The sequence below is a fragment of the Pogoniulus pusillus genome, chromosome 40 (assembly GCF_015220805.1).
Source record: "Pogoniulus pusillus isolate bPogPus1 chromosome 40, bPogPus1.pri, whole genome shotgun sequence".
NCBI classification, from domain to species: domain Eukaryota; kingdom Metazoa; phylum Chordata; class Aves; order Piciformes; family Lybiidae; genus Pogoniulus; species Pogoniulus pusillus.
This window is the reverse complement of record NC_087303.1, coordinates 6,202,076-6,215,382: the sequence shown is the minus strand read 5'-3', so window position 1 is coordinate 6,215,382 and position 13,307 is coordinate 6,202,076. Positions and strand designations below refer to the sequence as shown.

The 13,307-nt window shown below is 54.8% G+C and overlaps 1 protein-coding gene across 2 annotated transcripts in view; it reads left to right on the top strand.

Moving 5' to 3' along the window:
- Nucleotides 1–13,307, top strand: part of GPATCH8 (G-patch domain containing 8) — a 122,876-nt gene that overhangs the window by 19,711 nt on the left and 89,858 nt on the right. The window lies entirely within an intron of this gene.

The following is a 13,307-nucleotide window of genomic DNA, read 5'->3' as shown; positions in this document are numbered from 1 at the left end:
CTAGCTTGGAGAAGAGACCTCATTGCTCTCTACAGCTCCCTGAGAGGAGGTTGCAGTGAGGTTGGGGTTGGGCTCTGCTCCCCAGTATCAGGTGATAGGACAAGAGAGAATGCCCTGAAATTCTACCGGGGAGAGTTAGGTTGGAGCTGAGGAACAATTTCTTTGCTGCAAGAGTGGTCAGGGCCTGGCACAGGCTGCCCAGGGAGGTGGTGGAGTGCCCACACCTGGAGGGGTTCAAGAAGCCTGTGGCCATGGCACTGAAGGCCATGGTTTAGAGGTCATGGTGGGGTTGGGTTGCTGCTTGGACTGGATGGTCTGGGAGGGCTTTTCCAGCCCTAACCCTTCTCTGATGCATTTGCAACAAACAATTCTTGCCACTGAAGGGTTTGGGATAAAAGCAGAATCGAGTTCAAAACTTGTGTGTAATGGCACTGGGCAGGTCTCAGTGCTGGAACCTTTGGTACCTTGTTACAGGCTCACAGGATGGCAGGGGTTGGAAGGGACCCAAGGAGATCATCCAGTCCAAGCCCCCTGCCAGAGCAGGACAATACTAACACAGATCACAGAGGAACACATCCAGACAGGCCTTGGAAGGCTCCACCCAAGGAGACTCCACAACCTCTCTGGGCAGCCTGTGCCAGGGCTCTGTGAACCTTCCAGTCAAGAAGTTCCCCTTGTGCTGAGCTGGAACCTTCTGTGCTGCAGCTTCCACCCACTGCTGCTTGCCCTAGCCCAGGGAGCAGTGAGCAGAGCCTGTCCCCCCACTCATGGCCCCCAGAGCCTGTCCCCCACTCCTGGCAGCCCTCAGATACATATAAACATTTATCAAATCCCCTCTCAGTCTTCTCTTCTCCAGACTAAGCAGCCCCAGGTCCCTCAGCTTCTCCTCATCAGCCATGCCCTCCAGTCTCCTCATCATCCTCACAGCCCTCCACTGGACCCTCTCCAGCAGATCCCTGTCCCTCTGCAACTGGGGAGCCCAAAACTGAAGGCAGTATCCAAGATGAGGTCTTATGAGGGCAGAGTAGAGGGGCAGGAGAAGCTCCCTTGCTCTGCTGGACACACTCTGCCTAATACACCCCAGGATCCCATTGGCCTTCTTGGCCACAGGGACACATTGCTGTGCCCTGGGGAACTTGTGAGCCACCAGGACCCCCAGGTCCCTCTCCACAGGGCTGCTCTCCAGTAGAAGGAACCAGCAGCTCTCCTTCCCCTTGGCCACTTCACTTGAACCAGTTCAGAAATGCAGTGACTCCACTCAATGGCAGAGCTCTGAAGTATTCACAGTCCAAATAAGGCAGAATAAAGCTCTAAAATCCTGCCCTGAGACAACTTTTGTTAGCTGATTATTTCCCCTGCCCCCCCCCCCCCAAAATGCTGTGCTGATAACTTAGTGGTGAAGGCTCCAAGCTGGGAGGTTTGGCCAAGAGCTGGATGCAAAGATCAAAGAGTGGGAAAGTGGAGGAGAGGAGGGAGCATATGACTGTGAGTAACCAGCATGGGTGGTTAGCCAGGGTTCAGATGCTGCTGCACAACAATTAGAGGACACAAACATGCTGGCTCCTGGAGATGAACAGGGGGAGGAGGCTAAGTGCTGTGTGTGGGGTTTCAGAAGAGCTGTTTAGATCTTGGAGGTTTGGCCTCACTTCTCAGCCAAGTAGTGAAATGCATTGAATTTGCATGAGCTTGGAGTGAAGCACCTGGAGTCAGAGCACTTCTCTGCCATGAAGTGTGAGTAATAAACGATGCTGGAGTGGAAAGCTCTCATCTTATTAGCTCTAATAGTGTAGGATGGAGGAGGTGGTGGCTGGAGGAAAGGGATGCAAGCAGTGCAAGGCAGCTGGGTTTAAAGAGCATCAGGGTTAAAATGGAGGGGCAGGAGGTGAAAATAGGAGAAATGCAGAACTGCTCTGGTTGGAAAAGCCCTGGAAGCTGTCAGCCCATGGCTTGGATGGCAGCACTCTGTGCTGGGTTAGGAACTGGCTGGAGGGCTGAGCCCAGAGAGTGGTGGTGAATGGTGCCACATCCAGCTGGCAGCTGTCACTAGCAGTGTCCCTCAGGGATCAGTGCTGGGCCCCATCCTCTTTAACATCTTCATAGATGATCTGGATGAGGGCATCGAGTCAGTCATCAGCAAGTGTGCAGAGGACACTAAGCTGGGGGCAGATGTGGATGGGTTAGAGGGCAGAAGGGCTCTGCAGCAGGACCTTGACCAGCTGGACAGATGGGCAGAGTCCAAGGGGATGGAGTTCAATAGCTCCAAGTGCAGGGTGCTGCACTTTGGCCACAGCAACCCCATGCAGAGATACAGGCTGGGGTCAGAGTGGCTGAGAGCAGCCAAACAGAGAGGGATCTGGGGGTGCTGATTGGTACCCGCCTGAACATGAGCCAGCAGTGTGCCCATGTGGCCAAGAGAGCCAGTGGCATCCTGGCCTGCATCAGCAATGGTGTGGCCAGCAGGAGCAGGGAGGTCATTCTGCCCCTGTACTCTGCACTGCTTAGACCACACCTTGAGTGCTGTGTTCAGTTCTGGGCCCCCCAGTTTAGGAGGGACATTGAGATGCTTGAGCGTGTCCAGAGAAGGGCAACGAGGCTGGGGAGAGGCCTTGAGCACAGCCCTACGAGGAGAGGCTGAGGGAGCTGGGATTGGTTAGCCTGGAGAAGAGGAGGCTCAGGGCAGACCTTATTGCTGTCTGCAACTACCTGAGGGGAGGTTGTGGCCAGGAGAAGGTTGCTCTCTTCTCTCAGGTGGCCAGCACCAGAAGGAGAGGACACAGCCTCAGGCTGTGCCAGGGGAGATTTAGGCTGGAGGTGAGGAGAAAGTTCTTCCCTGAGAGAGTCATTGGCCACTGGAATGGGCTGCCCGGGGAGGTGGTGGAGTCGCCGTCCCTGGAGCTGTTCAAGGCAGGACTGGACGTGGCACTTGGTGCCATGGTCTGGCCTTGAGCTCTGTGCTAAAGGGTTGGACTTGATGAGCTGTGAGGTCTCTTCCAACCCTGATGATACTGTGACACTGTGACACTGTGATCTCCTTGGGTCCCTTCCAACCCCTGACACCTGTGAGCCTGTAACAAGGTACCAAAGGTTCCAGCACTGAGACCTGCCCAGTGCCATTACACACAAGTTTTGAACTCGATTCTGCTTTTATCCCAAACCTTTCAGTGGCAAGAATTGTTTGTTGCAAATACATCAGAGAAGGGTTAGGGTTGGAAAAGCCCTCCCAGACCATCCAGTCCAAGCAGCAACCCAACCCCACCATGACCTCTAAACCATGGCCTTCAGTGCCATGGCCACAGGCTTCTTGAACCCCTCCAGGTGTGGGCACTCCACCACCTCCCTGGGCAGCCTGTGCCAATCCCTGACCACTCTTGGCAGCAAAGAAATTGTTCCTCAGCTCCAACCTAACTCTCCCCTGGCACAATTTCAGGCCATTTCATCTTACTCTGTCACCTGATACTGGGGAGCAGAGCCCAACCCCACCTCACTGCAACCTCCTGTCAGGGAGTTGTAGAGTTCAGTGAGGTCTCCTCTCAGCCTCCTCTCCTGCAGGCTTAAACAGTCCTTAAGCCTTGAAATCACACCCAGGAGAGCAGGGCCAGGGTTTTCCTGTACCTCTGTAAGAGACAGGGGAGGTGATTTGTGATTAGGTTTTGGCTGTGCTGGGTTAAATGCAGCTGTTTTGTGGCCTGGTATCTGTTTTGTAGGGATTGAATTCTTGTTCTCAGTTCAAAGCCTCCTCTGAAGAGAGAAGCAGAGAATCATTGAAAGGGTTGGATTGGAAGGGACCTCCAAAGCTCATCCAGTCCAACCTCCTGCAGTCAGCAGGGACATCCTCCACTTGAGCAGGTTGCTCAGAGTCCTGTTGAGCCTGACCTTGAATATCTCCAGGGATGAAGCCTCAGCTACCTCCCTGGGCAACCTGTTGCAGTGTTCCAGCAGCCTCATGGTGCAGAACTTGTTCCTGCCATCCAGTCACAATCCAGTTGCTGTGCTGTCTGTGCTTACAGTCCATGTTTGCCAGAACTGGAGTTTGTTCTCAACAGATTCAGCACTTAGGGGTTTAATTAATTGTTAGCTTTAAATGTTAAAGTGTTTTATCTTCCTCTGATTCATTTGCTTAAGACACAGCAAACCAGAAACGCTCTAAGGATCCGTTTGATGTGCCAGGGCTGAAGGACTGGAAAAGAAGGAAAACAGATGGAATTCCTTCCCCTCTCCCCAGCTTGTTCCTTAGCCAGCTCCAGGGATGATGATGATGGGCAGGGGCAGGGCCAGGCTGTGCTGCCTGCAGCCCCAGAGGCCTGGGAGTGCTGTGGTGGCAGAAGGCATTGCCATAACGAGCTGGCCCCGGCAGCCAGCGCCGTTCCTTTCTTTGCCTGTTGGGCACCATCAGGCTGAACACACTCATCAGTTTGTCACAAATGTGCCCTCCCCGTGGCTGCTGCAGCCTCCTCTTGCTGTTTTCCAGGCTCAGCTGCTTTAGGGTGGAAGGGGAACATTGCCTTGCTGCTGTAAGTGTTGATGGATACTGAATGCTGCTGAGCTGAGCGTTGCTTTGAGTTCCCTTTGGGCACTTTGTTAGTCCAATCCCAGCAGCTACCAAACCTGCAATGGTGAACCCCCAATGCAGCAGCACCCTGCCAGGCCTGGGTGCTGTTTGCATGCCCAGGAGCTCAAGGGGATGGGAAGTGCCTTGGCTGCTTCTGAGAGCTCAGCTGTTGGTGTTGGCCGTGGTTAACAGAAACAACTTGTCCCCACTCCCACTGCCAGTAACAGATCCCCCATAGTAGATGGCACTGAGGTGTGTGGGGTGGCTGAGAGGCTGGAGGGAAGGATTCATCCAGAGGGACTTGGACAGGCTGGAGAGGTGGGGCCAAGGCAACCTCATGAAGTTGAACAAGGCCAAGCCAAGTGCAAGGTCCTGCAGCTGGGTCAGAGCAATGCAAAGCACAAATCCAGGTTTGGCAAGGAGTGGGTTGAAAGCAGCCCTGGCTCTGGTTGGCTTTCTGGGCTGCAAGTGCACACTCTTGGCTCCTGTTGAGCTTCTTGTCCAGCAGCACCCCCAAATCTCTCTCTTCAGGGCCTTGGGGGTGGCAGTTGGTGCCAAACTGCCCAGGAGCCAGCAGCTCAGATGGCAGCCCAGAGCCAGCTGTGTGCTGGCTGCAGCCAGAGCAGGGATGAGGATTCTGCCCCTCTGCTCTGTTCAGCCTTCCCCTGCAGCACTGCCTCCAGCTCTGGGGAACCCAGCACAAGGACCTGGAGCTGCTGGACAGGATCTAGAGGAGGCAATAAAGATGCTCAGTGGGCTGTAGAACCTTTGCTATGGGGACAGGCTGGGAGAGTTGGGGTTGTTCAGCCTGGAGAAGAGAAGACTGCAGGGAGACCTCAGAGCAACCTTCCAGTGCCTGTAGGGACTGCAGGAGAGCTGGGGAGGGACTTTTGGCAAGGGCTGGGAGTGCCAGGATGAGGACTAATGGCTTTGAGCTGGGAGAGGGAAGAGTGAGAGTGGAGATGAGGAAGAAATTGTTGAGAGGGAGGGTGGTGAGACCCTGGCACAGGCTGAGAGTGGTGAGACACTGGCACAGGGGGAGAGTGGTGAGACCCTGGCACAGGTTTCCCAGGGAGGTTGTGGAGCACAGAAGCACCCAATGTGATCAAAGATCACATTGGGTGCTTCTGTGCTCCACAACCTCCCTGAAGGTGTTCACAGGCCAGGTTGGATGAGGCTTTGAGTACCCTGTGCTGGTGGGAGGTGTCCCTGCCCATTACCAGGAGGTTTGGACTATTATGAGCTTTGAGTTCTCTTCCAACTCAAAGCATTCTGTGAATCAAGCAGGTAATAAACTCCAAATGTCCACATTTTATAAAACAAACCTCCAAAATAGCTAAATACCTAAAATTAACCCCAGAGAGTCTAAAGTGAGTCTCAGTGGGATGAGTGGAACCTGCACAAGTTGGCTTTTAAGTGCTCTCTGTCTTCTCTGCACTTGGCTGTGACCCAGGGTTGAGTCTTTTGCCTGGTTCTGGGAGGAGACATTGATTTGAGCACAGAGGAATGGAGCTGTAAAGCTCTGGATCAGCAAGATCTGCTTTCAGCCCCGGGCCTGACCCCATGCCTTTGTCAGAACAGTTCTAACTCTGGTGGCAGGCCCTGGGCTGAAGGGGGGAGGAGGCAGAAATAGTTTTGTCAGCTCCAGGTAATTTCTTTTTTGGCATCATTCTCAGCTCTCTGCAGGCAGCAAATTGTGCTGGGGAAGTGGGGAGGTGGGGGAAGGTCTGACTGTGCTGAGAGTTTCAAGTTGTTTCTTAACTGGGTGGGTTGTTGGGTGTCAAGTGGTGTCCCTCAGGGGGCTTTGTGTTCAGAAGCAAACAGGGGGCAGCTGCTGGCCCCAGAGGAGAGGGGACAAGTGATGTCCACCCCACAGGAGTCTGTACTGGGACCTGTACTGTTCACTCTCTCCATCAGTGCTACAGTGAGACTCAGGCATCCTCACCAAGAGTGCAGGTCACACCAGGCTGAGTGGTGTGGTTGATGAGGCTGAGGGATGGGATCCATCCAGAGGGACCTGGAGAGGTGAGGCTGAGGAGAACCTCGTGAGGTTCAACAAGAAAATGTGCAAGGTCCTGAAGCTGGGTTGGGGCAATCTTTGATACGAATCCAGGCTGGGGGATGAGGAGACTGAGAGCAGCCCTGCAGAGAAGGCCTTGGGGGTGCTGGTGGAGGAGAAGCTGGGCAGGAGGCAGCAATGGGCACTGGCAGCACAGAAGGCCAGGGGCAGCCTGGGCTGCATCCAAAGCAGTGTGGGCAGAGCTGCAGAGAGGAGATCCTGACCCTCTGCTCTGCTCTGGGGAGACCTCATCTGCACTGCCGTGTCCTGCTCTGGAGCCCTCAACACAAGAGAGACCTGGAACTGATGGAGAGGGTCCAAAGGAAGCCACAAAGATGATCAGAGAGCTGATGGAGATGGACAGAGAGAGCTGGGATTGTTCAGCCTGGAGAGGAGACTGCTTCAGGGAGACCTTAGAATTGCATTTCAGTGTCTGAAAGGGACCTTCAGACAGGCTGGGGAGGGACTGCTGGGGATAGGATGAGGACAATGGTTTGTAGCTGGAGCAGGGCAGAGTTGGACATCAAGAGGGAGTTCTGCACTATGAGGGTGGTGAGACCCTGGCACAGGCTACCCAGGGATGTGGTTGAGGCCCTGTCCCTGGAGACATTAAAGACCAGACTGGATGTGGCCCTGGGCAGCCTGCTCTGGTTGGAGATGTCCCTGCTGAGTGCAGGGAGGCTGGACCAGAGGGTCCTATCCAGCCCAGTGCAGTCTGTGCCTCTGCAGAGGCCAGCTGGTTTGCACACTTTCAGATGTCAGGGGTCAGTAATGTGCTTTCACCAGCAAATCCACTGCAGCAGGAGCACTGCTGGTGGCTTTGGGGTGGCTTTGTCAGGCTGGGCTGTGTCTCTGCAGTGGAGGCTGGGGGGCTGCTGGCTGCTCCCTGCCTCCCGCACGCGTCTGCAGCCTGCTCCAAACAGCTCAGCTGCTGCCTCTGCACCCCGAGGTTGCCTTCAGCTTGCTCCTTCCAATCTGTCCAGAAAAAAATACCTGGGAGCAGGTTGCTGCCTGCAGCTGAAGGCTCAGGTTTGCTCCGGAGGGGCCGTGGGAAAGGAGCTGGCTGGAAGCAGAGCGCGGCTGGGGCGGCTTGGCGCTGCTGACGGTGATGGATGAGCTGGCAGTTGGGGCAGCAGCATCCAAACACCTTCTCTTGGCAAGAGGATTTTGTCAGGATGGTCTCTTGCAGATTTGCATCACTGGATATGAATGCTTGTTCCAAAAGATCTTTGGAGGCTGCTGCCTGACCTGTAGAGTCCCCACAGGCCGTTGGTTACGGCTCCAGCTTGCTCTTGGACGTGCTGGCTTTTGTTAACCCTCTTGCAGAAGGACAAGCTGGTGTTGGTAAAGCAGAGGAGGGTGACAAGATGTTTCTCTTGGCAATGGTGGCTGTGTGGTTCCTGCTCAGAGTAGTTGTGGAGCTGGGATGCAGATAGATCCTGCCAGGGGGTTGGTGTTGGCTGGGAGCAGGCAGAGGAATCCTTTGATGGCAGTGCAGGGCATGGGAAAGGGACAGAGCTGACAGCCAAGGCCACAGCACCTCTGGGGGGTTGACAGGACAGTGCCTAGGAAGTGTAGGACAAATGACTCCCAGGGATGGCTTTTGTGTTGATCTCAGCTGCAGGCATCTCCCCTGCTTGGGTTTGCAGCTGAATTTCTTCCTTTCCAGGGCTGTGGAATGGTGGTGGTTGTTGGTGTCACATCACAGACCTGCTGGATGGTTCACCTGGGTGCAACTCCAGGAATGTGAGGTTTCAGAAGCCTCTGGGATGACAGCAGAGCTACAACAGGGCGGGGTTCTTCTCTGAAATGGCTGTTCACAGCTGAGGTGTTCCACAGCACAGGCACAGCCATTTGCCCTCCCAGCTCAGCAGCTCTCTGTGCTTCATCACCAAGGCAAAAGCCTGGAGGGTGGAATTTTGCTCTAGGGGATGCTGGAGGAAGGTTGATTGACTCAGCATTGGGACCACTTCAGTGGTCTTGAAGAGGAGACAGAGGTCACTTTCAGTAAGATTGCTGACAGCACCAAGCTGTGAGGGTAGAGAGGCTCTCCAGAGGGGCCTGGACTGGATGGATGGGCTGGGGTCAGCTGTATGAGGCTCTAAAAGGACAAGGGCTGGGTCCTGCCCTTAAGTCACAACAACCCTGTGGACACTCCAGGCTGGAGGCAGAGTGGCTGGAAACTCCAGTGGAAAAAAACCTGGGTTTGGTGATTGACAGGTGGCTGAACATGAGCCAGCAGTGTGCTCAGGTGGCCAAGAAAGGCACCAGCAGCCTGGCATGGATCAGCAGTGGTGTGGCCAGCAGGAGCAGGGCAGGGATTGTGCCCCTAGACTGGGCACTGATGAGGCTGCATCTCAAATTCTGTGTTCAGTTTTGGGCCCTTCACTCCCAGAAGGACATTGAGAGGCTGGAGCAGGTCCAAAGAAGGGCAAGAAAGCTGGGGAAGCGTCTGGAGAAGAGGGCTGGGGGGAGGAGCAGCTTGAGGGAGCAGGGGGTGATCAGCATGGAGAACAGGAGGCTGACATTGCTCTCTACAGCTCCCTGAGAGGAGGCTGCAGTGAGGTGGAGATTGGGCTCTGCTCCCTAGTAACAAGTGGTAAGAAGAGATGAAATGGCCTCAGGCTTCACCAGGGGAGGTTTGAGTTGCACACAGGGGAAAAAAGTCCTGGGAGAGTCCTAAGGCATTGGACCAAGCTGCTCAGAAGGGTGATGGAGTCCCCAAGAGGGGGTGATGTAGATGTGGTAGGTGCTTGGAGAAATGGCTTGATGATGAACTTGGCAGAGTGGGGTTCATGGTTGGATTTGATGGTCCTGAAAGTCTCTTCCCTAAATGATTCTGTGGGTCCAGTCTGTACTGCAGTGCCTGCTGTTGTACTGTGCTTCTGCTGGGGTAGGGAGATGGGGAGAGGCTGCCCTGGACAGAACTCAGCAGTCTGGAGGTGTGTGGTGTGTGCTGGAGGAGGCTGCACAGCAAACACCACCATAGCAATCCTGGTCAGTTGTCCTGTCTGCTCCATGGCCATGCTGTAGGTGTTCCATGGCGCTCCAACAACACAAGGAAGCAAAGTGCTTGGATTCATTCCTCTCTCTAGCATTTTTTGAGGGCCACAAATAGGATTGGAAGGGCTGGAGAAGTTCTCCTACAAGGACAGGCTGAGGGAGATGGAGTTGTTCAGCCTGGAGAAGAGAAGGCTCCAGGAAGACTTAGTAACAGCCTTCCAGTACCTGAAAGGGGCTACAAGAATCAGAGAATGGTTTAGGTTGGAAGGGAGCTCAAAGCTCAGCCAGTTCCAACCTCCTGCCATAGGCAGGGACACCTCCTGCTAGAACAGGTCACTCAAAGCCTCATCCAGCCTGGTCCTGAACATCTCCAGGGAGGTTGTGGAGCACAGAAGCACCCAATGTGATCTTTGATCACATTGGGTGCTTCTGTGCTCCACAACCTCCCTGGCAAACCTGTGCCAGGGTCTCAGCACCCTCAACCTGTGCCAGTCTCTCCCCACCCTTACTACAAAGAACCCTTTCCTAACATCCACTTTCAATCTCCCCTCTGCCACTCCAAACCCATTCCTCTTCCTCCTGCCATTCCCACACCTTCTCAATTGTCCCTCCTCAGCCCTCCTGGAGCCCTTTTCAGATCCTGCAAGGCCACTCCAAGGTTCCCTCTAAGCCTTCTCCTCTCCAGGCTGCAGAACCCCGACTCTGTCAGCCTGTCCCCATAGGAAGGATGTGGAGAGACTGGTCCCAGAGGCCAGAGGCAGTGATTTGGGACTGGCCAGAGGACAAGAGGCAGTGATTTGAAATTAGAGCAGAAGAGATTGAGATTGGATGTGAGGAACAAGTTCTGCACCCCAAGGGTGCTGGAACACTGCAACAGGTTGCCCAGGGAGGGGGTTGAGTATCTCCATCACTGGATATAGTCAAGGTGAAGCTGGACAGGGCTGTGGAGAGCCTTTTCTAGTGGAGAATGTCCCTGCTGACTGCAGAGGTGTTGGACTAGATGACCTTGGGAGGTCTCTTCCAACCCAACCCATGCCATGATTCTGCCTGTTGCTGTGTGTGGATCTGCACACTTGAGTGGGGCACTGCCCTGCCTGTCTGTTCCTCACACCTGTTGCTTTCCATGGAGCAGCTTTGGGTGCTGTGCTCTCAGCTGCTTCCAGCTGGCACCTCTGGGACAGACACTTCTGCTGGCACAGCCCAGTGTTGTCTGTGCTGCTCAGCTGGCTGAGGAGCTGTTCGAGCTGGGACCTAACAGCTCTTTAACGCCTTGGGGGATCACTGTGCAGCTACTCAGAGGCGTGGAGACCCTGGACAAGAGTGTGGCATGGAGAGAGATTTGCTTTGATACCACTGTGGGATTTGGTTGGCTTAAGATGTGTGAGATCATTTGTGTGCCTCCAGCAATTTGGATTCCCCCCTCTGCTCTGCTCTGCTGAGACCCCACCTGGAGTACTGCATCCAGCTCTGGAGCCCCTGGGACAAGAGGGCTGTGGAGATGCTGGAGAGTGTCCAGAGCAGGGCCAGGAGGATGCTGAGAGGCTGCAGCAGCTCTGCTGTGAGCACAGCCTGAAAGAGTTGGGGCTGTGCAGGCTGGAGCAGAGGAGGCTCCCAGGTGACCTTCTTGTGGCCTGCCAGCATCTGCAGGGGGCTCCAAAAAAGCTGGGGAGGGACTTTTGAGGGTGTGAGGGAGTGGCAGGAGTGGGGGGGATGGAGCAAAGGTGGAGGTGGGGAGAGTGAGGCTGGAGGTGAGGAGGAAGTTGTTGAGCAGGAGAGTGGTGAGAGGCTGGAAGGGGTTGCCCAGGGAGGGGGTTGAGGCCCCATGGCTGGAGGTGTTTGAGGCCAGGCTGGCTGAGGCTGTGGTCAGGCTGCTCTAGGGTAGGGTGTCCCTGGGCATGGCAGGGGGGTTGGCACTGCCTGCTCCTTGTGGTCCCTTCCAACCATGACTGATGCAATGATCCCCTGCTGCAAGGAAAACCTTGCTGCTCTTTCAAGAGAAGAAGGCAGGAAAGAACCTGTTTGTGGTGGTGATGTGGTCAGGTCTTCCTGCTTGTCCTGTGTGCTTTTATGGCCAGCTCTGGACAGTGTTTTCATGGACCTTCTAAAGACAAACCCCCCCCCCAGACTGTGGTCATTGTAGATGTTTGGTGCTTTGCCAGATTCTCTAGTTTATGGTTAACACTCAATGGGCTTAGCTTGTACAATAATTAGTGGAAGTTTTGCTTTTACAGCCTTTACAGTGAATTGAGCCTGGACTTAATGAACACTAGCAAAGTTAGCTATCAAAGTTAATACAGCACTGATCACAGAGTGGCAGAGTGCATTGGGTTGGAAGGGACCCTTAAAGGGTGCAACCCCACCCCTGCACTCAGCAGAAAAATCTCCAACCAGAGCAGGTTGCTCACAGCCCCATCAAGTTTGACCTTGAATGTCTCCAAGGATGGAGCCTCCACCTCATCCCTGGGCAGCCTGTGCCAGTGTTTCCCCACCCTCACTGTGCAGAACTTCCTTCTGATCTCCAACTTTAATCTCCCCTGCTCCACTCTCAAACCATTGCCTTCATCCTATCCTCTCAGGCCCTTCTGAGCAGTCCCTCCCCAACCTTCCTGCAGGTCCCTTTCAGGTACTGAAATGCTGCTCTGAGGTCTCCCTGGAGCCTTCTCTTTTCCAGCCTGAACGATCCTTAACTGTGTGATAGGATGAGAGGAGATGGATTTAAGCTTGAAGGGGAGAGACTGAGACTGGAGAAGAAGAAATTCTTTCCAGTGAGGGTGGGGAGAGGCTGGCAGAGGTTGAGGGTGGTGAGACACTGGCACAGGTTTCCCAGGGAGGTCGTGGAGCACAGAAGCACCCAATGTGATCAAAGATCACATTGGGTGCTTCTGTGCTCCACGACCTCCCTGAAGGTGTTCAGGATCAGGCTGGATGAGTCCTTGAGCACCCTGTGCTGGTGGAGGAGGTGTCCCTGCCTATGCCCAGGGGGTTGGAACTGGCTGAGAGCGGTGAGACGCTGGAACAGGTTGCCCAAGGATGTGGTTGATTCCCTGTCCCTGTACACATTCAAGATCAGACTTGATGTTCCCCTGTGCAGCTTAAACCTAGTTGGAGATGTCCCTGCTGACTGCAGATGACACCAAGCTGGGGGCAGATGTGGCTGGGCTGGAGGGCAGAAGGGCTCTGCAGCAGGACCTTGACTGCCTGCACAGATGGGCAGAGTCCAAGGGGATGGAGTTCAGTAGCTCCAAGTGCTGGGTGCTGCTCTTTGGCCACAACAACCCCATGCAGAGATACAGGCTGGGGTCAGAGTGGCTGAGAGCAGCCAGACAGAAAGGGATCTGGGGGTGCTGATTGGTACCCACCTGAACATGAGCCAGCAGTGTGCCCAGGTGGCCAAGAGAGCCAGTGGCATCCTGGCCTGCATCAGCAATGGTGTGGCCAGCAGGAGCAGGGAGGTCATTCTGCCCCTGTACTCTGCACTGCTTAGACCACACCTTGAGTGCTGTGTTCAGTTCTGGGCCCCCCAGTTTAGGAGGGACATTGAGATGCTTGAGTGTGTCCAGAGAAGGGCAACGAGGCTGGTGAGAGGCCTTGAGCACAGCCCTACGAGGAGAGGCTGAGGGAGCTGGGATTGGTTAGCCTGGAGAAGAGGAGGCTCAGGGGAGACCTCATTGCTGTCTGCAACTACCTGAGGGGAGG